Consider the following 25,805-nt stretch of genomic DNA (forward strand, 5'->3'; position numbering starts at 1 on the left):
TTTTTTTAATTGAAGTATAGTTGTTTTACAATGTTAATATCTGCTGTACAGTAAAGTGACTCAGTTATGCATATATATATTCTTTTTCATATTCTTTTCCATTCTGATTTATCACAGGATATTGAATATAGTTCCCCATAATTACAGTTTTAAATCATAGGGTAAAAGGCACTATCTTTGTCTATTTTTGTCACTCTACATCAGATAACACCTAGTTCCCATGTTATGCCATGGTTTGTTAAACATAATTTTTTTTTATCTTTATTTTTTTTTTGCTTTATAACAAATTTAATCAGTTATACATATACATATGTTCCCATATCCCCTCCCTTTTGCGTCTCCCTCCCACCCTCCCTATCCCACCCCTCCAGGCGGTCACATAGCACCGATCTGATCTCCCTGTGCTATGCGGCTGCTTCCCACTAGCTATCTACCTTACGTTTGGTAGTGTATATATGCCCATGCCGCTCTTTCACTTTGTCACAGCTTACCCTTCCCCCTCCCCATATCCTCAAGTCCATTCTCTAGTAGGTCTGTGTCTTTATTCCTGTCTTACCCCTATGTTCTTCATGACATTTTTTTTTCTTAAATTCCATATATATGTGTCAGCATACAGTATTTGTCTTTCTCTTTCTGACTTACTTCACTCTGTAAGACAGGCTCTAGGTCCATCCACCTCATTACAAATAGCTCAATTTCGTTTCTTTTTATGGCTGAGTAATATTCCATTGTATATATGTGCCACATCTTCTTTACCCATTCATCCGATGATGGACACTTAGGTTGTTTCCATCTCCGGGCTATTGTAAATAGGGCTGCTATGAACATTTTGGTACATGTCTTTTTTTGAATTATGGTTTTCTCAGGGTATATGCCCAGTAGTGGGATTGCTGGGTCATATGGTAGTTCTATTTGTAGTTTTTTAAGGAACCTCCATACCGTTCCCCATAGTGGCTGTACCAATTCACATTCCCACCAGCAGTGCAAGAGTGTTCCCTTTTCTCCACACCCTCTCCAGCATTTATTGTTTCTAGATTTTTTGATGATGGCCATTCTGACTGGTGTGAGATGATATCTCATTGTAGTTTTGATTTGCATTTCTCTAATGAGTAAAGATGTTGAGCATCCTTTCATGTGTTTGTTGGCTGACTGTATATCTTCTGTGGAGAAATGTCTATTTAGGTCTTCTGCCCATTTTTGGATTGGGTTGTTTGTTTTTTTGTTATTGAGCTGCATGAGCTGCTTATAAATTTTGGAGATTAATCCTTTGTCAGTTGCTTCAATTGCAAATATTTTCTCCCATTCTGAGGGTTGTCTTTTGGTCTTGTTTTTTTTTTTTTTTTTTTTTTTGCGGTATGCCGGCCTCTCACTGTTGTGGCCTCCCCCGTTGCGGAGCACAGGCTCCGGACGCGCAGGGTCCGGACGCGCAGGCTCAGCGGCCATGGCTCACGGGCCCAGCCGCTCCGCGGCATATGGGATCCTCCCAGACCAGGGCACGAACCCGTATCCCCTGCATCGGCAGGCGGACTCTCAACCACTTGCGCCACCAGGGAGGCCCTTTTGGTCTTGTTTATGGTTTCCTTTGCTGTGCAAAAGCTTTTAAGTTTCATTAGGTCCCATGTGTATATTTTTGTCTTTATTTCCATTTCTCTAGGAGGTGGGTCAAAAAGGATCTTGCTGTGATTTATGTCATAGAGTGTTCTGCCTATGTTTTCCTCTAAGAGTTTGATAGTGTCTGGCCTTACATTTAGGTCTTTAATCCATTTTGAGCTTATTTTTGTGTATGGTGTTAGGGAGTGATCTAATCTCATACTTTTACATGTCCCTATCCAGTTTTCCTAGCACCACTTATTGAAGAAACTGTCCTTTCTCCACTGTACATTCCTGCCTCCTTTATCAAAGATAAGGTGACCATATGTGCGTGGGTTTATCTCTGGGCTTTCTATCCTGTTCCATTGACCTATCTTTCTGTTTTTGTGCCAGTACCATACTGTCTTGATTACTGTAGCTTTGTAGTATAGTATGAAGTCAGGGAGCCTGATTCCTCCAGCTCCATTTTTTGTTCTCAAGATTGCTTTGGCTATTCGGGGTCTTTTGTGTTTCCATACAAACTGTGAAATTTTTTGTTCTAGTTCTGTGAAAAATGCCAGTGGTAGTTTGATAGGGATTGCACTGAATCTGTAGATTGCTTTGGGTAGTAGAGTCATTTTCACAATGTTGATTCTTCCAATCCAAGAACATGGTACCTCTCTCCATCTATTTGTATCATCTTTAATTTCTTTCATCAGTGTCTTATAATTTTCTGCATACAGGTCTTTTGTCTCCTTAGGTAGGTTTATTCCTAGATATTTTATTCTTTTTGTTGCAATGGTAAATGGGAGTGTTTCCTTGATTTCACTTTCAGATTTTTCATCATTAGGTTATAGGAATGCCAGAGATTTCTGTGCATTAATTTTGTATCCTGCAACTTTACCAAATTCATTGATTAGCTCTAGTAGTTTTCTGGTAGCATCTTTAGGATTCTCTATGTATAGTATCATGTCATCTGCAAACAGTGACAGCTTTACTTCTTCTTTTCTGATTTGGATTCCTTTTATTTCCTTTTCTTCTCTGATTGCTGTGGCTAGAACTTCCAAAACTATGTTGAATAAGAGTGGTGAGAGTGGGCAACCTTGTCTTGTTCCTGATCTTAGTGGAAATGGTTTCAGTTTTTCACCATTGAGGACGATGCTGGCTGTGGGTTTGTCATATATGGCCTTTATTATGTTGAGGAAAGTTCCCTCTATGCCTACTTTCTGCAGGGTTTTTATCATAAATGGGTGTTGAATTTTGTCGAAAGCTTTCTCTGCATCTATTGAGATGATCATATGGTTTTTCTCCTTCAATTTGTTAATATGGTGTATCACGTTGATTGATTTGCATATATTGAAGAATCCTTGCATTCCTGGAATAAACCCCACTTGATCATGGTGTATGATCCTTTTAATGTGCTGTTGGATTCTGTTTGCTAGTATTTTGTTGAGGATTTTTGCATCTATGTTCATTAGTGATATTGGCCTGTTGTTTTCTTTCTTTGTGACATCCTTGTCTGGTTTTGGTATCAAGGTGATGGTGGCCTCGTAGAATGAGTTTGGGAGTGTTCCTCCCTCTGCTATATTTTGGAAGAGTTTGAGAAGGATAGGTGTTAGCTCTTCTCTAAATGCTTGATAGAATTCGCCTGTGAAGCCATCTGGTCCTGGGCTTTTGTTTGTTGGAAGATTTTTTATCACAGTTTCAATTTCAGTGCTTGTGATTGGTCTGTTCATATTTTCTATTTCTTCCTGATTCAGTCTTGGCAGGTTGTGCATTTCTAAGAATTTGTCCATTTCTTCCAGGTTGTCCATTTTATTGGCATAGAGTTGCTTGTAGTAATCTCTCATGATCTTTTGTATTTCTGCAGTGTCAGTTGTTACTTCTCCTTTTTCATTTCTAATTCTATTGATTTGAGTCTTCTCCCTTTTTTTCTTGATGAGTCTGGCTAATGGTTTATCAATTTTGTTTATCTTCTCAAAGAACCAGCTTTTAGTTTTATTGATCTTTGCTATCGTTTCCTTCATTTCTTTTTCATTTATTTCTGATCTGATTTTTATGATTTCTTTCCTTCTGCTAACTTTGGGATGTTTTTGTTCTTCTTTCTCTAATTGCTTTTGGTGCAAGGTTAGGTTGTTTATTCGAGATGTTTCCTGTTTCTTAAGGTGGGATTGTATTGCTATAAACTTCCCGCTTAGAACTGCTTTTGCTGCATCCCATAGGTTTTGGGTCGTCGTGTCTCCATTGTCATTTGTTTCTAGGTATTTTTTAATTTCCTCTTTGATTTCTTCAGTGATCACTTCGTTATTAAGTAGTGTATTGTTTAGCCTCCATGTGTTTGTATGTTTTACAGCTCTTTTCCTGTAACTGATATCTAGTCTCATAGCATTGTGGTCGGAAAAGATACTTGATACAATTTCAATTTTCTTAAATTTACCAAGGCTTAATTTGTGACCCAAGATATGATCTATCCTGGAGAATGTTCCATGAGCACTTGAGAAAAATGTGTATTCTGTTGTTTTTGGATGGAATGTCCTATAAATATCAATTAAGTCCATCTTGTTTAATCTATCATTTAAAGCTTGTGTTTCCTTATTTATTTTCATTTTGGATGATCTGTCCATTGGTGAAACTGGGGTGTTAAAGTCCCCTACTATGATTGTGTTACTGTCGATTTCTCCTTTTATGGCTGTTAGTATTTGCCTTATGTATTGAGGTGCTCCTATGTTGGGTGCATAAATATTTACAATTGTTATATCTTCTTCTTGGATCGATCCCTTGATCATTATGTAGTGTCCTTCTTTGTCTCTTCTAGTAGTCTTTATTTTAAAGTCTATTTTGTCTGATATGAGAATTGCTACTCCAGCTTTCTTTTGGTTTCCATTTGCATGGAATATCTTTTTCCATCCCCTTACTTTCAGTTTGTATGTGTCTCTAGGTCTGAGGTGGGTCTCTTGTAGACAGCATATATATGGATCTTGTTTTTGTATCCATTCAGCCAATCTGTGTCTTTTGGTGGGAGCATTTAGTCCATTTACATTTAAGGTAATTATCGATATGTATGTTCTTATTCCCATTTTCTTAATTGTTTTGGGTTCGTTATTGTAGGTCTTTTCCTTCTGTTGTGTTTCTTGCCTAGAGAAGTTCCTTTAGCATTTGTTGTAAAGCTGGTTTGGTGGTGCTGAACTCTCTCAGCTTTTGCTTGTCTGTAAACGTTTTAATTTCTCCATCAAATCTGAATGAGATCCTTGCTGGGTAGAGTAATCTTGGTTGCAGGTTTTTCTCCTTCATCACTTTAATTATGTCCTGCCACTCCCTTCTGGCTTGTAGAGTTTCTGCTGAGAGATCAGCTGTTATCCTGATGGGGATTCCCTTGTGTGTTATTTGTTGTTTTTGCCTTGCTGCTTTTAATATGATTTCTTTGTGTTTAATTTTTGACAGTTTGATTATTATGTGTCTTGGCGTATTTCTCCTGGGATTTATTCTGTATGGGACTCTCTGTGCCTCCTGGACTTGATTAACTATTTCCTTTCCCATATTAGGGAAGTTTTCAACTATAATCTCTTCAAATATTTTCTCAGTCCCTTTCTTTTTCTCTTCTTCTTCTGGAACCCCTATAATTCAAATGTTGGTGCGTTTAATGTTGTCCCAGAGGTCTCTGAGATTGTCCGCTGTTCTTTTCATTCTTTTTTCTTTATTTTGCTCTGCAGCAGTTATTTCCACTATTTTATCTTCCACCTCACTTATCCGTTCTTCTGCCTCAGTTATTCTGCTATTGATCCCATCTAGAGTATTTTTTATTTCATTTATTGTGTTTTTAATCGATGCTTGATTCATCTTTAGTTCTTCTAGGTCCTTGTTAACTGTTTCTTGCATTTTGTCTATTCTATTTCCAAGGTTTTGGATCATCTTTACCATCATTATTCTGAATTCCTTTTCAGGTAGACTGCCTATTACCTCTTCATTTGTTAGGTCTGGTGGGTTTTTATCTTGCTCCTTCTCCTGCTGTGTGTTTTTCTGTCTTCTCATTTTGCTTATGTTACTGTGTTTGGGGTCTCCTTTTTGCAGGCTGCAGGTTCGTAGTTCCCGTTGTTTTTGGTGTCTGTCCCCAGTGGCTAAGGTTGGTTTAGTGGGTTGTGTAGGCTTCCTGGTGGAGGGGACTAGTGCCTGTGTTCTGGTGGATGAGGCTGGATCTTATCTTTCTGGTGGGCAGGTCCATGTCTGGTGGTGTGTTTTGGGGTGTCTGCAGACTTTTTATGATTTTAGGCCACCTCTCTGCTAATGGGTGGCGTTGTGTTCCTGTCTTGCTAGTTGTTTGGCATAGCTTGCTGGTCGTTGAGTGAAGCTGGGTGCTGGTGTTGAGATGGAGATCTCTGGAAGATTTTCGCTGTTTGATATTATGTGGAGCTGGGAGGTCTCTTGTGGACCAGTGTCCTGAAGTTGGCTCTCCCACCTCAGAGGCACAGCACTGACTCCTGGCTCCTCAATTTGGGATGATTTGTTGTCTATTCATGTATTCCACAGATGCAGGGTACATCAAGTTGATTGTGGAGCTTTAATCCGCTGCTTCTGAGGCTGCTGGGAGAGGTTTCCCTTTCTCTTCTTTGTTCTCACAGCTCCTGGGTCTCAGCTTTGGATTTGGCCCCGCCTCTGCGTGTAGGTCGCCGGAGGGCGTCTGTTCTTCGCTCAGACAGGACAGGGTTAAAGGAGCAGCCTCTTCGGGGACTCTGGCTCACTCAGGCCGGGCGGGAGGGAGGGGCACGGAGTGCGGGTGGAGCCTGCAGCGGCAGAGGTCGGCGTGACGTTGCACCAGCCCGAGGCGCGCCGTGCGTTCTCCCAGGGAAGCCGCCCCTGGATCCCGGGACCCTGGCAGTGGCGGGCTGCACAGGCTCCCTGAAGGGCGGTGTGGACAGTGACCTGTGCTCGCCCACAGGCTTCTTGGCGGCGGCAGCAGCAGCCCCAGCGTCCCACGCCCGTCACTGGGCTCCCCGCTTTCAGCCGCGACTCGCGCCCGTCTGTGGGGCTCCTTTAAGCAGCGCTCTTAATCCCCTCTCCTCGCGCACCAGGGAACCAAGAGGGAAGAAAAAGTCTCTTGCCTCTTCGGCAGCTCCAGAGTTTTCCCGGACTCCCTCACGGCTAGCTGTGGCACATTAGCCCCCTTCAGGCTGAGTTCTTGCCGCCAGCCCCAGTCCTCTCCCTGCGCTCTGACCGAAGCCCGAGCCTCAGCTTCCAGCGCCGCCCGCCCCGGCAGCGAGCAGACAAGCATCTCGGGCTGGTGAGTGCCGCTCGGCACTGATCCTCTGTGCGGGAATCTCTCCGCTTTGCCCTATCCAGGTATGTGGGGAGTTTCTTGCCTTTTGGGAGGTCTGGGGTCTTCTGCCAGCGTTCAGTAGGTGTTCTGTAGGAGTTGTTCCACGTGTAGCTGTATTTCTGGTGTATCCGTGGGGGAGGAGGGTGATCTCCGCGTCTTACTCTTCCGCCATCTTACCCGGAAGTCATGTTAAACATAATTTTTAATGGTCCACTCCATTGTTCGTGTAAACCGATGAGCGCTGGGGATCTCCACATCTCACAAATTAGGAACCAGTGAGAGGGTGGGGAGAAAACCCAGAAGTCTTCTGTTCAAACTGCTCCCCTCAGGAAGAAGAGTCAGGGACATCTCAGACTCCGTCTCATGGTTGAGACCCCAAGCCTGCTCAGGCTCCAATCTCAGCTCTACCACGACCTGGCTGGGTGACCTCAGGCAAGCTACTTTGCCTTAGTTTTCCCATCTGCAAAGTCAAGATGATACAACTCTTTCCTCCTAGGGTTTTCAGGAGGATTAAATGAGTTAATATATGCAAACTGCATAGAACAGTGCCTGGCAAATCCTGAGAGTTATGTAAGTGTTGGCTATTTTTCTTAGCCATGGCTGGAGGTCCTAGAGTGAGACTGGCTGGGTGGAGGCTGTAATATTTGTATTTTGTATGCCTCTACTGTGATTTAATAGCTTTTATGCCTTTAGATGAGGTCCTCTATTTCACTTGGGGACAAATGTGTTGTTGCTTCAGTATGAATATTATAATTTAATTTAATTCAGAAGGAAAGGAAAGAGATTCAGGGGAAAAAATTCGCTCATAAACTTAGCATATCATTAATAATTTTTTTCCCTCAAAAATGCCAAAAGCCTGATTCCTCTGGATAAATACTCCATAGAGCTCTCCTAGTGCTCTGAGACACCGGTTTGTAAAAGCCTCTCATGTGGCCCTCTATGTGAGCTCTATGATCACTCCCATAATATTTGCTTCTGGAAAATCATTTCATCTAAGTTGATTTTCCAAGAACTCAGACAGGAAAGTGAGTTATTTTTTAAATCGTCACTGGGTACGGTAGCAAGCTCACTGGATGTACGTAGTAGGGTCAGGAGACCTGGATTCAAGTTCTAGCTGCTTCCTTAGTTCTTTCACTGATTGGCTGGGTGGCTTTCGGCAAAGCACATGATATCTTTGAAGCATGGTTTTCTCTTCTGTAAATGGGAATGGGTGTTGTCCATACAGCCTTGGAAGGATGATAGAGGATCAGATTAAATGCAGTAATATGCACGAAAGTGTTGCAGAAATTAAAAGGCATCATGTGGCTATGTCATTCTTATTATTAGACCGAGTAACCTAAACTCATTGCTCTGATTCCCCATCTGAAAGGGGTTTTGTTTTTTTCATTCTCCACCATGTCTCCTGCATGTGCCTTCTGGAAGCGTGCCATGTCCAATAGCTGAAAATGCTTCACAGTGAACAGATAATTGCAGTATCCAGCTTTGTATTTTTTCTTGGCTCCCATAATGAACCAGCCTGTTTATTTCCATTATCTTTACCGGATTTTGTTCTGTCACGTTCATTAATTATAAGTTCCAAGGGAAAACATCTCATTTAGGCAGAGATCTACATCTCATACGACTAGCATGGCCTTCTTAAGGCACCTACTGTGTGGTGTGCTCCCTAAGAGACAGGCTTGTAGCTATGGTAACTGAAACCTCACCCAGGGCCACGGTGTGGATAAGGCAGGGACAGCATGACTGTTGATTTCTCTCTTCTTCACTGTGGTTCTGAATCCCCTGGGGCTTACTGTTGGTGGGTTACTGAGAGCTGATTCCCTTGGTTCTCAGCCGTGTCTTTTGTCCTTTTGTAGCATTAGATGTCAAATTAAGGAAGAGAGTGCACAGAGAATTGCATGTTTTATTACTTTTGTGCCCAAATGATCTAAGACACTGAGCACAGTACCCAGACCTAGTGGGAACTGGGATTCGGGTATTCATGTGTCAAAAAACATTTATTGAATGAATGGTTTATAGATGAGTGTGAATGCATTTATAACATCCACATCTGTAAAACCTGTTTTCAGGTTCTGTTCTGTACTGGTACTGCTTCTGCACCAATAGTAGAACATACACTTTGGTTTCACAGTAAGAGGAGTTGTGGTGATCTGTCTGCCTCTCTCTCACCAAGTCCTCCTCATGAATTGCAAGAATTTGCTGAAAGGCTGGTAGGGGTTAGGGATGAACCCACACTGTGACCAAATCTGAACATGAACCCAGTGTCTTTGATCAGTCTTTATTAGGTATCCTAACCACATGCCAGGCATATGCTAAGTGCTGGGAAAACAGAAATAAATGGGACCTGGCCTCTGTTCATATTCAGCGGGGAACACAGACGTGGAGCAGTGACAATGAAGGGCTTGGTCAGTGGTGATAGAGCACTGTGGGAACACGCCTGCCAGGCCTGTGCTCCACGTTCCTTCCTTTGCACCAGCTGGTCCCCTGCAGAAGATGCTACTCCCTCCCTTTTCCACTTGGATAACTTCCCATCTGACTTTCTAAATTCAGTTCAAAGGTCACCTTCTCTGGAAGGCTTTCCTGATATTCTGCCACCCCCAAACCTGTTTTCCCAGAACGCTTCATTAAATTGTTAGTTTGCTTGTCCAGTTCACCATTTTTTTGGGCTATACACCATGTTTAGCACTGTGCTTAGCACAAAATTAATTGGGCCCTTGAGGATTGACTCATCTGATTCACAGAAAGCAAACTCACAAGAATCTAATCTATTAACCAGGGAGTCATTTTCCTCATTTCCTGGGGGCGGGGTGGGACACGAGGCAGGGAGCAGAGGAGAAGGCTACACCTTTCCAAGGCCCCTCATCAGGCTCCCCTACTGTCCAACGCAACCTCTGTTCCATGGCAGAAGCATGTGGGTGCCTTCTTCCAGCTGGACTCTGAGACCCTGAGGGCGAGGGCAGGGTCTTCATGAGGATGGAAAGAAGGGAACAGGGATTCTACCTGAGGGTATGGTAGTTAATTTTATATCAACATGGTTAGGCTAGGGTACCCAGTTGTTTGGTCAAACACCAGTCTAGATGTTGCCGTGAAGATATTTTTCAGATGTGATTAACATTTCCATCAGTAGACTTTTGAGTAAAGTGGATTACCCTCCATAATGTGGGTGGCCTCATCCAGCCAGTTGAAGCTGTTAAGAGAAAAGACTGAGGTCCCCAGAGATGGAAGGAATTCTGCCTCCAGACTGTCTGAGGACCCAAGACTGCAACGCTGACTCCTGTCAGAATTCCCAGCCTGCCGACCTTCACTGCAGATTTCCAACTTGCCAGCCCCATAATCACTTGAGCCAATTTCTTAAAATAAATCTCTCTATATAAATACAATCTTTTGGTTCTGTTTCTCTGGAAACCTGGACTAATACAATTGGTCTCACATGGGGACTTATACTGGAACCACAAGAATTAGTGAAAGTTGTGAACTTTGATCAAAGTCATCGTATCTTAAGCTTTTAGACTTGAAAGCACTCTAAAATGTTATCAGAATTACAGTTTCATTTTATTATTGAGAAAACTAAGGTTCAGAGAGGCCAAGTTTCCTATCCAAAGTCACCCAGCAGAGATGTAATTGTAATAGGTGAGACTGGTACCTGGTCTTCTGACTTATCTCACTTTCTATATAGCAAAAGGACATCAGTGAAAAATGGAATATATAATGTCTTTATACTGTGCCTTGATTTTATGATGGCATAAGTAATGAATATCTTGGCAGGATCTGATTTACATGTAAAAGGGACATTTTGGTTCCAATACGGAGAATAAAAATGTGGGGGCTTGGATTTAGAAGCAGGGAGATGGGTTAACAAGCAGGTTCATAAAGTAAACTGGACGGTAAACTCCATTTGTTACCTAGTGATACTTGCTTAAGGAAATCCTCAAACTCTCATAGATGATGAGTTTGTTTCCCCAACTGATTCTAAGAGAAGCGCCTATTCCTACTCCTTCTACTAAAACTAGGAAAGGGTCTGCAGCCTCCTGATCCCAGGGACCCTTCTGTTCTTCAACACTTTCCCGGGACTTCCCTGGTGGTTCAGTGGTGAAGACTCTGCGCTTCCACTGCAGGGGGCATGGGGTTCGATCCCTGGTTGGGTCAAGATCATTCGGCAAAAAAAAAAAAAAAGATATTCAACACTTTCCTGCAGGGCAGGCTGTACACTTAGACGTGGCTGGTGACAGCCCATGGATTTCGAACGACACCAGGAAGACATTGTCTAACAGTTATTCTTTTTAATGTTTGAAATTCACCCATCAGAAGCTGAATCATCTATGTTAAGTATTGTCCTGGACAAGTGATAAAATTTGGCAGCTTTTGGGAAGAGGCTGGAAAAATTGTTGTAATATTCTGGTTTATAAAATTCTTGTGGGAGGATTTGGGGAAGATGGTGGAGTAGAAAGCACTAGGAATGTTTCCCCACCTAGACAACACCTGCACTGGCACATCTGTCTGATGTAACTATTTTGAAACTCTGGAGTCTGCTGAAGGCTTGCAACTTCCAGACTTTGGCCCAGAAAGAGAACGTTTACCAAAAAAAATTTCCCAATTTTTAAAAACATTGTAAAATACACATAACATAAAATTTACCATTTTAAGTATACAGTTCAGTGATATGAAATACATTCATAATGTTGTGCAGCCATCAGCACCATTCATCTCCATAGCTCGTCATCTTGTAAAACTGAAACTCTGTACCCATTAAACACCAACTCCCCATCCCTCCCTCTCCCCAGCGCCTGGCAACCACCATTCTACTTTCTGTCTCTGTGGATTTGACTCCTCTAGGGACCTCCTATGAGAGGAATCATACAGTATTATCTTTTTGTGACTGGCTTATTTCACTGAGCATAATGTCCTCAGGGGTTCATCCATGTTGTAGCATATGTTAGAACTTCCTTTACTCACACAAAGGAAAATATACTTTCTGCTTTCTGTATTCTGCTGTATACAGTAAGGCCTTATGAATTTAGGTGTGAGTTTGATAAGTGTGAAGCAGATGACTCAGTCCCTAAGAACCTGATCCATTTTGTATGCACTAGAAAAGGTCTGTTTCTTCATTCATTTCTTTGACAGACATTGACTGAGCACCTACGCTAGGACCAGCCCCTATGCAGTGCTCAGGGTTCAAAGAGGAACAACATAGTCTGTGCCCTGAAGTAAAGGGGTCCCTATATTAAGTGAGGAGATGAACTAGAAAAACTTTAAAGCTCCTTTCATAAAAATAGGTTGTGTGATTTTATAAAAATCACAGCTTCTTGGTGCTGGCAAACTCTACCCTTCCCAGGACTGGGTCCTGCCATCACCTCTCTTGCCCAGCAGTACCAGAATTCCTTTATTTATTTATTTATTTATTTATTTAATTTATTTATTGGGCTGTGCCAGTTCTTTTTTTTTTTTTTTTTTTTTTTTGTGACACACGGGCCTCTCACTGTTGTGGCCTCTCCCGTTGCGGAGCACAGGCTCTGGCGCGCAGGCCCAGCGGCCATGGCTCATGGGCCCAGCCGCTCCGCGGCATGTGGGATCTTCCCGGACCAGGGCATGAACCCGTGTCCCCTGCATCGGCAGGCGGACTCTCAACCACTGCGCCACCAGGGAAGCCCTGTGCCAGTTCTTAGTTGTGGCCCACAGGATCTTCGTTGCTGCGTGCGGGATCTTCGTTGCAGCATGTGGGCTTTTTAGTTGCGGCATGTGGGCTTTTTAGTTGCGGCATGTGGGATCTTAGTTCCCTGAGCAGAGATCGAACCGGGCCCCCTGCATTGGGAGTGCAGAGTCTTAGCCTCTAGACCACTAGGGAAGTCCCTGTACCAGAATTCTTTTCTTTCTTTTTTTTACTTTATTTTTGGCTGCATTGGGTCTTCGTTGCTGCATGCAGGCTTTTCTCTAGTTGCAGTGAGCGAGGGCTACTCTTTGTTGCGGTGCACATGCTTCTCATTGGGGTGGCTTCTCATGCTGTGGAGCACGGGCTCTAGGTGCGTGGGCTTCAGTAGTTGTGTCTCACGGGCTCTAGAGCGCAGGCTCAGTAGTTGTGGCGCACGGGCTTAGTTGCTCCGCGGCATGTGGGATCTTCCCGGACCAGGGCTCGAACCCGTGTCCCCTGCGTTAGCAGGCAGATTCTTAACCACTGTGCCACCAGGGAAGCCCCGGAAAAGGCATTTATATACCTCTGTGACCTTGGTAAATGCTGACTTCTCACCTTGTCCTGGTTGGCCACCACTGGGTAAGTTTCCAAATTGCAACAGTGAATGGCTTTGAGATGATACCCTGTCCCATTCTCCCCAATAGCCTCAGAGCTGGAGTCCAGCCATACCTTCACCTGGACTAAAGAGCATCCAGATGGTGGGGTTAAAGGATGGAAGAGTGATAGGGTATGGGGAAAAAGAGAGAGTGAAAATGAGGATGCGAAGAAAGAGGGGAAATTAAAAAAAAAAGATCAAACATTAGGGAGAAAAAAGTACTGTAACATATCCCAGTGTCACGCTTTATTCTGCACCTGTAGTTTGGATGATGTTAGAGAAACAGAAGGAGTGCAGGATGGTAAGCTAACATTTTCCTAAAAGAGTATAATTCTAAAAAAACGATTATAGTGATAGGGATCAAAACTCCTACTTAAATTATTTTCTCACTGTTCTTGTTTATTCCTTGGGCTGAGAGTGATATCATGGAACAGGAGGTAGTCACCATTTCTTGAAAGTCTGAGGTCAAAAGTGAACACAAATATTTTCTGATCTGTTGCTTTCTGCCTCTCCCTGGCCTGTAGACTGTCTGGTGGTGTGAGTAGATGGAAGGCAGGTGGTATCAGTGAGGCTTGTGTTTGGCTGAACATAGTAGAAACCTAACCATGGTAGCTTTGCCAAAAGGGAGTTATATTTCTTATATACCAACTCTGGAAGTAGTCAGTCTATGAATGTCATTCAGGCTTCCTATCTATTTGACCATCCTTGGCATGAGCTTCCCTCCACATGGTCACAAGATGGCTGCCAGACCTCCAAGCATTGCATTCAAGTTCCAAGCAGGATGGTTAAGGACAAAAGGTAAAAGAAACATATCAACTGATTTTATCCCTTTTCCAAAAGGTTTTTAAGTTGTTGCCCATAACTGAGTCAATTGCCAGGCCAGGGTGCAAGGTAGCTCCTACCCCAGATAAGCTTGGGGTCGTTAATAGGGAAAAGAGGATAATAGAATGTGAACAGGCAATTAGCAGTGCCTGTTACACAGGGTCCTTAACCTGGGCTCCATGGACCGCCGAAGAGCTATGGGGAGTATCCATGGAAATATTTGCACAAATCTGTTTATGTGCATTTTTCTGTAAATTCTCAGCTTTTATCTTTTCAAATATTGCCTCTCTTCCATTCTCTTCTGACTTTTCTTTTTGGACTTCTAGTAGACACACATTAGACTATCACTTTTTGACATTATTCTCTTTGACATTTTCATCTCATTGTCTCTCTCTGTTGTATACCGTGTAATAGCCTCAAATCCAATTCACTGATTTTCTCTTCAAATTGTCTATAATCTCCAGCTTAAGCCACCCACAATATTTTTTAAACTTTTAAAAGTTCTAGTTAATTCTTTTTCTTTAAAATTGTCTGCTCACTTTGTAATAGTCTCTTGCTCACTTTTATTCTGTCTCTTTTGTAAAATTTTATGTAAGGTTATTTTACATTCTGATTCTCATATTCCAGTACCTGACTGCCTGGATTTGAATCCCAGTCCTGCCTCTTATTAACTATAGAACCTTGGTCAAAGTATTTAATCTTTCTGTACCTCATTATTCTCAACTCTAAAGTGGGAGTAATAATAGTCCCTATCTAATGGAGTTATTATGAGAATTAATGAGTCCATATAAATATAGAATTTAGAACAATGCCTGGCACATAGTAAGAACTATCCAAACTTTTACAATTATTGTTATACTTTATTTACTATTTTGTTCTTTGCCTGCCTCAGCCTCCTAGAATGAAAGTCTTGGGCGACTTATCTATTTCGCACTGCTGCAGCCCCTTACCTATAATCGTGCTTGGTACAAAGCAAGCACTCAGGGATTTGTTGAGCACATGCGTGACTACGTAGATCATACCAAAATTAGGGGCTATGCGTTCTTTCAAGTACATATGGGACATCCTCAAAAATTAACTACATACAAGGCCTAAAGTTAGTCTCAACAAATTTCAGAGAATCTGTGTTATATAGACCGTATTCTCTGTCCACCATTCAAATGAGTTAGAAATGAATAAGATCAATTTTAAAACATATATTTGAAACTTTTAAAGCACCTCTTGTAATAACTCATGGGTCAAAGAATAAATCATAATGGATACCAAAATTATTTAGAATTGAATGACAATGGGCATGCTTCATATTAAAACTTATGAGATGCTGGGGCTTCCCTGGTGGTCCAGTGGTTAAGAATCTGCCTTCCATGCAGTGGTTAGGAATCCACCTGCCAATGCAGGGGACGCGGATTCGAGCCCTGGTCTGGGAAAATCTCACATGCCGCGGAGCAGCTAAGCCCGTGAGCCACAACTACTGAACCTGTGCTCTAGAGCTCATGAGCCACAACTACAGAGCCCGGGTGCCACAACTACTGAAGCCCGCGCACCTAGAGCCCGTGCTCCACAACAAGAGAAGCCACCATAATGAGAAGCCTGCGCACAGCAATGAAGAGTAGCCCCTGCTAACCACAACTAGAGAAGGCCCGCGGGCAGCAACGAAGACCCAATGCAGCCAAAAATAAATAAATAAATAAATAAATAAATAAATTCATTAAAAAAGAAAAAAAGAATCCTCCTTCCAATGCAGGGGATGCGGATTCAATCCCTGATCGGGAACTAAGATCCCACATATCCCAGGGCAACTAAGCTCGCACGCCACAACTACTGAGCCCGTGTGCTCTGGAGCCCAGGCACCACAACTAGAGAGAAGCCTGTGCTCCGCAACTAAGAGCCTGCATGCCACAACAAAAGAACCCACATGCCGCAACTAAGACCCAACGCAGCCAAAAAAAAAAAAAAAACCCAAAACTTATGAGGTGCTATAAAAGCCATACTTCAAGGGAAATTTATGGCCTTAAATGCCTATATTAGAAGAGTAGAAAGGCTAAGAGTAATGAGATAAACATCCAAACCAAAAAACTGAAGGACAGTAGAAAGAAGGGGATGATAGGGGTGAAATCTGTAACTCAACCATGGACCTGAGCAGAGAGGCCAGGGTCATCCAGCAGAGGTTATAGCTGTGATACATGTGACAGGTGTCCTGGACACCCTGTGTCTAGCTGCAGGCTGCTGCCTGGGCACCTGGGGCTCCCTTTGATGAACCAGCAGACCAGGCTACACTGACTCCTTGCCAAGAAGCCCCGGGTGCTCCCACCCACCAGGAGCTTTTCATGTGGCCCCTGCTTCTTCCCAACTGCCTCCCACTGAGAGCAGCCAGTACAGACCCTTCTCAGTGGAACCCCGTTCAGTGGTGAACCACGTCCCCTTCCTCATTCACCTTCCTGCACCTCCTCTCCTCTCCTCAGGTCACCGCCCCCGGCCCCCCAGTTCTCAGTCCTCATACCTGTCAGACCTAGGGGTCTGGAGATGGGCCTGCGTCCTCCTCCATGGGCGCCCACAACCCGTGAACTACTATCCTCTGCCCCACCTCCTACGCATCTCCTCCCCTCCCCTTCCTCTCCAGCCCTGCTGCTTCAGACCTCCTCCTGTCCTTATCTCATCCTGATTGTTTCAAGACCCTCCTCGTAGCCTCTGCGCCTTCAGTCGGGCCCCTCCTTCCCACTGTCCGCACAGCAGGCTGTTCCCAGAGCAATCTTTCTAGAAGCACAGATCCTGTGGCCCCCTTCACTCTGGCGCATTTACTGGGAGGGCTCCATTAGCTCCCCCGGGCAGTTAGGTGCTCCTGTAACAACCAGAGCGAACCTTGGTCCTGTACTTGTCACCTCCCTAGCCTATATATGGACTTCGTTGAGGGGGACCAGGTAGATGTCCGTCACTGTTCAAAGTGTGGTTTGTAAACCAGCAGCTCGGGCATAACACAGGGGCCCATTAGGAATGCAGAATCTCCCAGTCCTCACCCAGACTTACAATCTTAATTTGCATTTTTTAAAGATGCCAGGTGATTCATGTGTACCTTAAAATTTGAGAAGCATTGATGACTGATGAGAAGCTCCTGCAAGGTGAGAGGGAAGAGAATCTGAAGTTCCAGTTGGTCTTTCCCTTGCCTCTGTTTTCGTGAGCTGGGGGTGGGGTGGGGGGGAGGAGACAGCCTATTGAAATGACCTGCGCACCTTCTAGATTGACTACAATCAGTGCAAGCTTTGAGACTTCAATCAGGAAAAGAACTGATTATTCTGGAAGCAGCTGACAATTTCAGTTTGATGCTGTACTACCCTGAGTAAGGCAGACAGGTGCCAGGATCTGTCAGCAAAAGGACCTGTCGCAGCATCGATTAAGAGAACTACTGAGCATTCACCCCTTTGTCGGAGCCCAACATGAAGGCCCTGCAGCAGCAGGAGGCTGAGACTGGAGACAGCTCGGTCCTGGCAGCAGGAAATTGCCTGGCGAAGATGGATTGAGTAGAGTCATTGGTTAGACCAGAAAGGGCTTTGTGTTGAGCCTTTGGTGTGTGTTCAACTCACCCAGGTCATCCACCTAATATATTCTTGGCACCCCTGTTGCTAATCAAGCAGTCACAGGCAGTGGCACTTAAACAATGGCCCCTGAAGCCTGACTTCCTGAAAGGCTCCAATAATCTTTTATTGATACAAAACACACCTCCAGGGCAGATCTAAGCTCTCCTAGGCAGAGGCTGCTGGGGACAGGGGCGGGGGCTGAAACTACAGCCTATGGGGACCCAAGAGAGCACTGCTGGGGGGAGCTTCACCATGGTGGAAAATGGACATAACGTGACCCCACGGGTCCCTCTCTCCAGCCTCAGCACCCTGGTGTTTTCATTTCTACAGCTGAAAAAGCCAAAGCAGAGAAGTTACCTGACTTGTGGCATCCCACAGCTAACAAATGGCAGAGATGGGATTATGGGTTGAATTGTGACACCCCCCCCTCAAAAAAAAGATGTGTTGAAGTCCTACCCCCAGTAGCTCAGAAAGTGACCTTATTTGGAAATAGGTTTGTAGCAGAGGTAGTTAGTTAAGATGAGGTCATACTGGATTAGGGTGAGCCCTTAATCAAATATGACTGGTGTCCTTATGAGAAGAAAGGGGGCACGCAGGAGAAAACAGCTGTATGACAAGGAGGCAGATTGAAGTGATGCACCTACTAGCCAAGGAATGCCGGCAAACACCAGAAACCAGATGAGGGAAGGGAGGATTCTTCCCTACAAGTGTCAGAGGGAACATGCTGCTGTCGACAGCTTGATTTTGGACTTCTAGACTCCAGAACTATGAGGCAATACGTTTCTGTTGTTTTAAGCCCCTCAGTTTGTGGTACTTTGTTGTGGCAGCCCTGGAAACTAATGCAGATGGGAGAATGGTCTTCCCACTGACGTCACCAGGACACAGAGGGAGCCATTTGGGATGCTCAGATTGATAGCATCCACACGAACAAGCCCACTTCAGACCCCTCCCGTGCATGTGAGACATGGTTGTCGTGGTGGAAGTTCAACTCTGCTTGAAGGGCTTCCAAGGTGGAGCTGACAACTGAAAAGCAGGAGGGCTGAACTCCTGCCTGAAGGGACCCTTTGGAAACCACAGAAATGCGTCTTGGGGGGGTGCTCCGAGGAGCTCCAGTTCTTTATGTCTCAGCACAGAAAGAATTCAGCAAGAGGCAAAGTGACAGATAAGAAGTGATTTATTAGAATAGGACACTTGTAAGGATTAAAAGCAGGCGGGCAAGAGGGTGCTGCCCGAGAACTTAGTGGGCTACAGTTTTATAATCAAAGGAAAAGTAGGGAGAGGGAGAAGACCACCTTCTTCCTCATTCTTGAGTAGATGTCAAGCTTCCATCATCAGTTCCTCCTCCACATCAGGTGGGGGAGTTTTCTTGTCCCTCCATGGTCAAGCTGGGACTGTCATGGTGCAACAGAAATGGGCAAAAAGTGGTAACATATACTAAAATATGGTAAATCATCTCAGGTTTCAGTATAATGTCACCCTTTCCTTATATTTTTGTTTTTAGTGTGTGCAGAGGAGTGTGCCCTTGGAATCATTAACATACTGAGCTCACTGGGCAGGACGTGGGTCTCATTCCACTATTGTTTTATTGTCTTGGGGCATGTCTCATGCTTCTGTTGCATGGTTTTGTTGCTAAGCAAGCCTGCTTGGTTTTGTGGTTAAGCAAACCTGCTTTCTTGAGTGATCATTAATTTACAGGGGTCTCCCATGCTTTTTTCTTTACTTACAATCCCCTAGTGGGATTAACTATTTAATCACCTACTTTATCCCTTTACACTGTCCCTATCACTTTGAACACCATGCTTTTCTAAAGAGAGCAAGCAGATGAGAGTGTTGTAGTTAGGCCCCAGAGAAGCAGGACCTGAGACTGTGATGCTCGTGCAAGGGATTTATCGAGGGAGGGCTCTCAGGAGAAACCTGTAGGGGAAAGATGTGGTTTCAGGAGAAGTCCAGCCTCAGCCCGACCCCCTGGGGAGCTCTGGAGCATAACTTGTCCCACAGAGGTGGTTCCCCCCAAAAGGCAAGGGGCTGTGGGGTGGCCATAACCTCCCAGCACCTCCTCAGCCAAGAGGGAGACTTTAGGGGAGGGTGTAGGTGTGAGCCATTAGCAGCCAACACCTGCAGCATCTGGGGATGGGGGCAGCCCAGGGCAGCAGTATAAGCCCAGTGCTGGGATGTGGGAGCCAAAGGAGTCCTGGCCCTGCCCCCCACTGGCCGTGCTCAGGCTGTTCCTGTCTGCACACTGTGTTCACTTAGAGATGGGAGGAGATGGGGCCATGGGGGTGGGGGTGCAGGTGGAGAAGGAATAACTGGAAGTTAATCAAGGTCTCTTCTTTCTGATGTGACTCTGGAGGAGTACGGGGCATAGGAGTAAAAAAAACAAACTTGGTGCTGGCAGAATTCATCCTGGTTTAATGACCAATGTTCCAAGAACAACAACACAGCCTTTGACTTCTTCTTCCTCTGAAACTCATTATTTAAACTGAAGTTTGACTAGAAGTCAAAATACCTTTAAAAAAGATTTGGATCAGGACTTCCCTGGTGGTGCAGTGGTTAAGAATCCACCTGGAGACAATGCAGGGGACACAGGTCCAAGCCCTGGTCCGGGAAGATCCCACATGCCACAGATCAACTAAGCCTGTGCACCACAACTACTGAGCCTGTGCTCTAGAGCCCACAAGCCACAACTAATGAGCCCACGTGCTGCAACTACTGAAGCCCACACACCTAGAGCCTGTGCTCCGCAACAAGAGAAGCCACCGCAATGAGAAGCCTGTGCACTGGAACAAAGAGTAGCCTCTGCTCACCGCAACTAGAGAAAGCCCACGGGCAGCAACGAAGACCCAACACAGATAAAAATAAATAAATAAATAAATTTATAAAAAAAGAAAATACTGTTCTTCCCTCCATTGAATCATCTTGGCCCCCTTGTTGAAAATCATTTGACCATATACAAGGGCTTACAAAGGTTTATTTCTGGGCTCTGTAGTCCATTCCATTGGCCTATATATCTGTGTTTATGCCAGGACCACATTGTTTTTATGACTGTAGATCTATAGTAAGTTTTAAAATCAGGAAGTGTAAAACCTCCAGCTTTGTTCTTCTTTTTCAAGATTTCAGGGTCCCTTCAGGATCCATATGACCTTTTGGATGGATTTTTCAATTTCTACAAAAAAACATTGTCAGGATTTTGATAGGGATTGCATTGAATCTGTAGATCAATTTGGGTAGCATGGACATGTTAATCACAGGAAGTCTCCCAATCCATGAACATGGGATGTCTTTCTGCTCATTAGTATCTTCTTTAATTTCTTTCTGGAACATTTTGTAGTTTTCATTATGTAAGTTTTTCACCTCCCTGCTTAAATTTATTCCTAAGTATTTTATTCTTTTTGATGCTATTGTAAATGGAATTGTTTTTTAATTTCCTTTTAGGATTCTTCATTACTAGTGTATCAAAACAACCAATTTTTGTGTTGATTTTGTATCCTGAAACTTTGCTATATTTATTAGTTCTAACAGGTTTTGTGTGTGTGTGTGTGTGTGTGTGAAAGTTTTTTGAATTTTCCAGTTGATGAGGAAAGCAATGAATGTAGATCTTCTTCTGCCCACCAGAGTCTCAATGGAGAACACACTGGGTAAATTACTTCCATGGAGGACTGAAGCTGGGAGGATATGCGGGCCTTCCATTCTTTTAGGTAATCCATATGTTGTCCTTGAGCTTGATCATAAGGTGGTGCCAATTTAGAGCCCCTGTGTATAGCCCCTTTTAGATTATTTTTGCTTGCATGTTTTTACTGGATTATTTAATGATGTTGAATATGTAATACACTCCTGTGGTACAAAATTCAGAAGGTACAAAAGGTTGTATAATGAAAAGTCAGTCTCTTACTTCTATTGCCCTCCACCCAGTTCCCCTCCCCCAAATTAAGCATTATTACTAGTTTCTTGTGATTCCTTTCAGGAGTGACCTAGGGTATATCAAGCATTTAAGTTCATATACCCTTTTTTCATCTATAGATACTGTTCTGCCCCCTGCTTTTTTCACTTCCCAGTATATCTTGGAGATTGTTTCATATGAGTCCTAAATTGCTCCTCTTTCTTCTTCATAGCTGTATAATACTCCATTGGATGTTTGTACCTTAGTGTGCTTGATGGACATTTAAGCTATCTCTAATTTCTGATATTACAGACAGCACAGAATGAATATTAGGATTACACTTGAATGACATTTCAGTGCCACTGAGAGCCTCCATCACCTTCTACATCTCAAGGTCATCTTTAGATGGACCAGTGGAGGAATCCTCCCAAGTTTCAGTACCAAGGTTAAAGTGGTGCTTCTCCTGAGAAGTTCTGGTTTTCTTCATCTTGTGGGCTCTGTAGTTCATGTATTGGTTTGTTGTTCACGCTTTACTTTGGTGACTAGGGTTCTCAGAACGAAGTTTATGGGCCTTGTTAGCAACTGTACAGGACTATTTATTATACATTTATGGATACTAATCTTACTCCTACTTTCATTACCTTCCCTCCTTTTATTCTTCTTTCACTTCAATTCCCAAAGCTATCTGTTTTATTCCTTGACATGGCACACATTTTTCTAAGCCATCTCAAGTTTTTCAGGTAATAAAGTGAGTACAAATAAATATACACGTACGTAAACCTATCCATCATACATAAATAAAATACAAATTTGTGTCGAGTACTCAGAGGCAGACTTGACCTCTCTTCAACCTGTCCAATCCAGGGAGATACACAGGCTCACCCTCCCTGAGCTGCTCGGGGGATCCCCTCCCCCCAAGCAGTCCCTCTTCAGCTGCCCCTGTGGCCTAGCAGCCTGCTTTCCATTTGCTGCAGGAGATATTCTAGTCCATCAGAGTGCTTCCAGGCCCTCCTGCCCCAGACAAAGGCAGAGGGGAAATCTGCTTCCACTCTCACACTCTGTAAAACCTTCACACAGAGCAGGGGTGGAGGGGAAGGCAAGGTGGGGAAGCAGGGGAGGGGGAGGAGAGAACTTTGGCGGCTGCCCCCTGCCCTGCCTCAGCGCCCCCCGCCTCGCCTCTCTGGTGTCCTGTTAGGGCAGCTACCCACCCTCGTGCCATCTTTCAGCTGCAAGCCCCAGTCGCTGCATCCCACCCACCAGCGTTCTTTTGCATCAGTGTGGAAAGCAATTTGCATCCAACCAGCAGGATTAAGATAGATGGAGGCAGCCTGCCTTCTCATCTCAGAAACCCCTTTCATCTTGTGGAGGCCACTGTGCAGAAGGCAGATAGAGCTGTTTTGTTTTAATGTGGTCCCTGCAGGCTGAGTTTCAGATTTGTGGTCTGTCTGCTTTAGAGACAACAGGTGAGTGTACAGCTGGGAATGCTGCAGGCTGAGGACCCAACACCCTTGAACCCTTCCCACATGGCTTCTATCTCCTGCACGGGGCGGCTGTTTTAAGTCAGAGGGAGGACCAGGTCTGTTTCCAATACCTGGGGTGGGCATGGGGCACCAGAGCAGTGCTATGGAAAATGGGACCCAGGTCTCAGATGCATCTGGACTGCTGCTCTCTCCCAGGGTTTCTCCTCTGGGATGGAAAGCTATCAGAAGAGTGGAGAAGCCAAGAGCTGGGCCTGTCCCAGAGCTGAGTGCCATCTTTGCCAACCTCAGTGTCTTTACCTGCAAAATAGGTATTTAATATTACTGGGCTCTCAGAGTTGTTGGGAGAATTAAATAATAATAGCTGGTGCAGGACTTCCCTGGTGGCTCAGTGGTTGAGAATCCGCCTGCCAGTGCAGGGGACATGGGTTCGAGCCCTGGCCCAGGAAGATCCCACATGCCACGGAGCAACTAAGCCTGTGCGCAGCAACTACTGAGCCTGTGCTCTAGAGCCCGTGAGCCACAACTACTGAGCCCATGTGCTGCAACTACTGAAGCCCGTGCACCTAGAGCCCATGCTCCACAACAAGAGAAGCCACCGCAATGAGAAGCCCGTGCACTGCAACTAAGAGTAGCCCCTGCTCGCCGCAACTAGAGAAAGCCTGCATGCAGCAATGAAGACCCAATGCAGCCAAAAATAAATAAATAAAATAAATTAATAACAGGTGGTGCTTTAATAGCTCTCATGACATGCCAGTCATTACAAGTGCTTCACATACAAGAACTCATTTAATCCTACAACACTCTTAGTTATTACTCTCCCCATTTTTCAGAGGAGGACACTGAGGCTCAGAGAGCTTAAGCAATTTGTCCAAGTTCACAAAGCTGGTGAGTGACAGAGCTGAGACTTGAACCCAAGGAATCTGGCCCCAGAGTCTTTGCCCTTAGGCACTGGGGCTTTAAGACCTGGGGCAGTGCTTGGCACCAGCAGGCACTCATCAAATGTAGATCATGTTCTGATATCTGAGTCACTGAGGAGGTTTCCTGGCTCCACCTGGGAGGTGAGCTCCAGCAGCGGTGATCCAGGTGACTCTCTGGCCACCTCACCATCTCCTTCCCCTGGTTGGCAGCCCTTCCAATCATCCAGGTGCTGCTTCCATCCATGCACTTGGCACCTGGGGCTGCTGGCAACTCTTCCCTCCCATATCCCAGCACTTAACATAGTTCTTGATATATAATAGCTGCTTAATGTTTACTTAAAGGTTGTTTCTTCTTTGTTTTGCACTGGAGCCAAGAGGTTCATTGGGGAGGCGGTGAGCCTATCGCTGGGTGGCCTTGCCCTCCTCCTGGTGGCCTGGGCGAGAGACCGCCCTTTCTAATCTGTTCTTCTGCCTTGTCAGCTCCTTGTCAGCTGTTTTGAGGGCCTTTAAAAAATATCTTTATAACTGTTATTGTCTTCCAGCACAAAACAAACCATGCTTTTTAAAAAGGAATTTGAACATTATGGAAACTTTGAAAATGAAAGTCCTCTATAACCTGCTCTTCTAAGTGTGGTTCCTGGTTTGGCATCACCTGGGAACTTGTCAGAAATGCAGAGTCTCAGGCCCCTCCCACCCTGACCTACTGAATGAGAACTGCATTTAACCGGATCCCACTGACTCACAGGCACCTGAGAGCGTGAAGAGCTGGCTGCAACCCTCCTCCCCACAACCCAGCTAAGACAACAGTGCCACTGGTTTTGTGTACACTTAAGAGCCTTTTATTTTTTATTATAAATTTATTTTTTTATTTATTTACTTTTGCCTGCATTGGGTCTTCATTGCTGCACGCAGGCTTTCTCTAGTTGCGGGGAACGGGGGCTACTCTGTTGCGGCAGGCAGCCTTCTCATTGCGGTGGCTTCTCTTGTTTGCGGAGCACGGGCTCTAGGCGCGTGGGCTTCAGTAGTTGTGGCACGTGGGCTCAGTAGTTGTGGCGTACAGGCTTAGTTGCTCTGCGGCACGTGGGATCTTCCCAGACCAGGGCTCGAACCTGTGTCCCCTGCGTTGGCAGGCGGATTCTTAGGCGCTGCACCACCAGGGAAGTCCCAAGAGTCTTTTAAAAAGTGCACTCTTCTAACCTCTTCCAGTAATTACCTGCAGTTTTCAGGCCTCAGCTAAAACCAAAATCCTCATCAACGTCATTCCGCAGGAAGCTAATAAAGACATCATTATCTTGTCTGTCGGCTGCCACTCTTGCCCACTCTCCAACCCCAGCAACAATGGTGATGGTTCTAAAACATAAACCAGATCACATCACTCTCCCACTTAGACGCCTGCGGTGCCTAAGGGTAGGTGCCTTTCCACCGCCCTGGGAGCACTGTCGCCCGCCCTCTACTTCCTGCTCCTGACACGTAGACCTTCTCTCTTGGTCCATCTGGGTCTTTGCACTCTGCTTCTGTGCCTGGATGTCCTTTCCTCCTTCCTCCCCCGCTGGTTCCTTTTCATCCTTCACATCTCAGCTTAAATGTCACCTCCTCAGAGGCTTGAGATGAAACGACCACGTGGGGAAAGCACGCCCTTGCTGCCAGTGCTCTTTATCACAGCTCATGTCCATCACCAGCCGAGGTCAGGACTGTCTCCCTGGAGGAGTTAAACCGCGCGAGGGCAGGGATCATCCTGCCCGCTCACTCTCTCTTGGATCACAGTACTTGACACAGCATTTCACCAAATATCTGTTGAATGAAGGCCTGCTTTCTGGAGACCAGGCATACGAGTGTCATTACCTTGTTTGTATTGATTTGTTGAAATTATAAAAATAATAGATGTTAATTTATATGTTTTAAAACTCTGCAGGAAGGAATAAACGAAAAGTAACGTCCTTTTTCCCCTCAGTTCCTTCCAACTGCATAAGTAAACACT

Source organism: Mesoplodon densirostris, chromosome 11 (genome assembly GCF_025265405.1).
Source record: "Mesoplodon densirostris isolate mMesDen1 chromosome 11, mMesDen1 primary haplotype, whole genome shotgun sequence".
NCBI classification, from domain to species: Eukaryota; Metazoa; Chordata; class Mammalia; order Artiodactyla; family Ziphiidae; genus Mesoplodon; species Mesoplodon densirostris.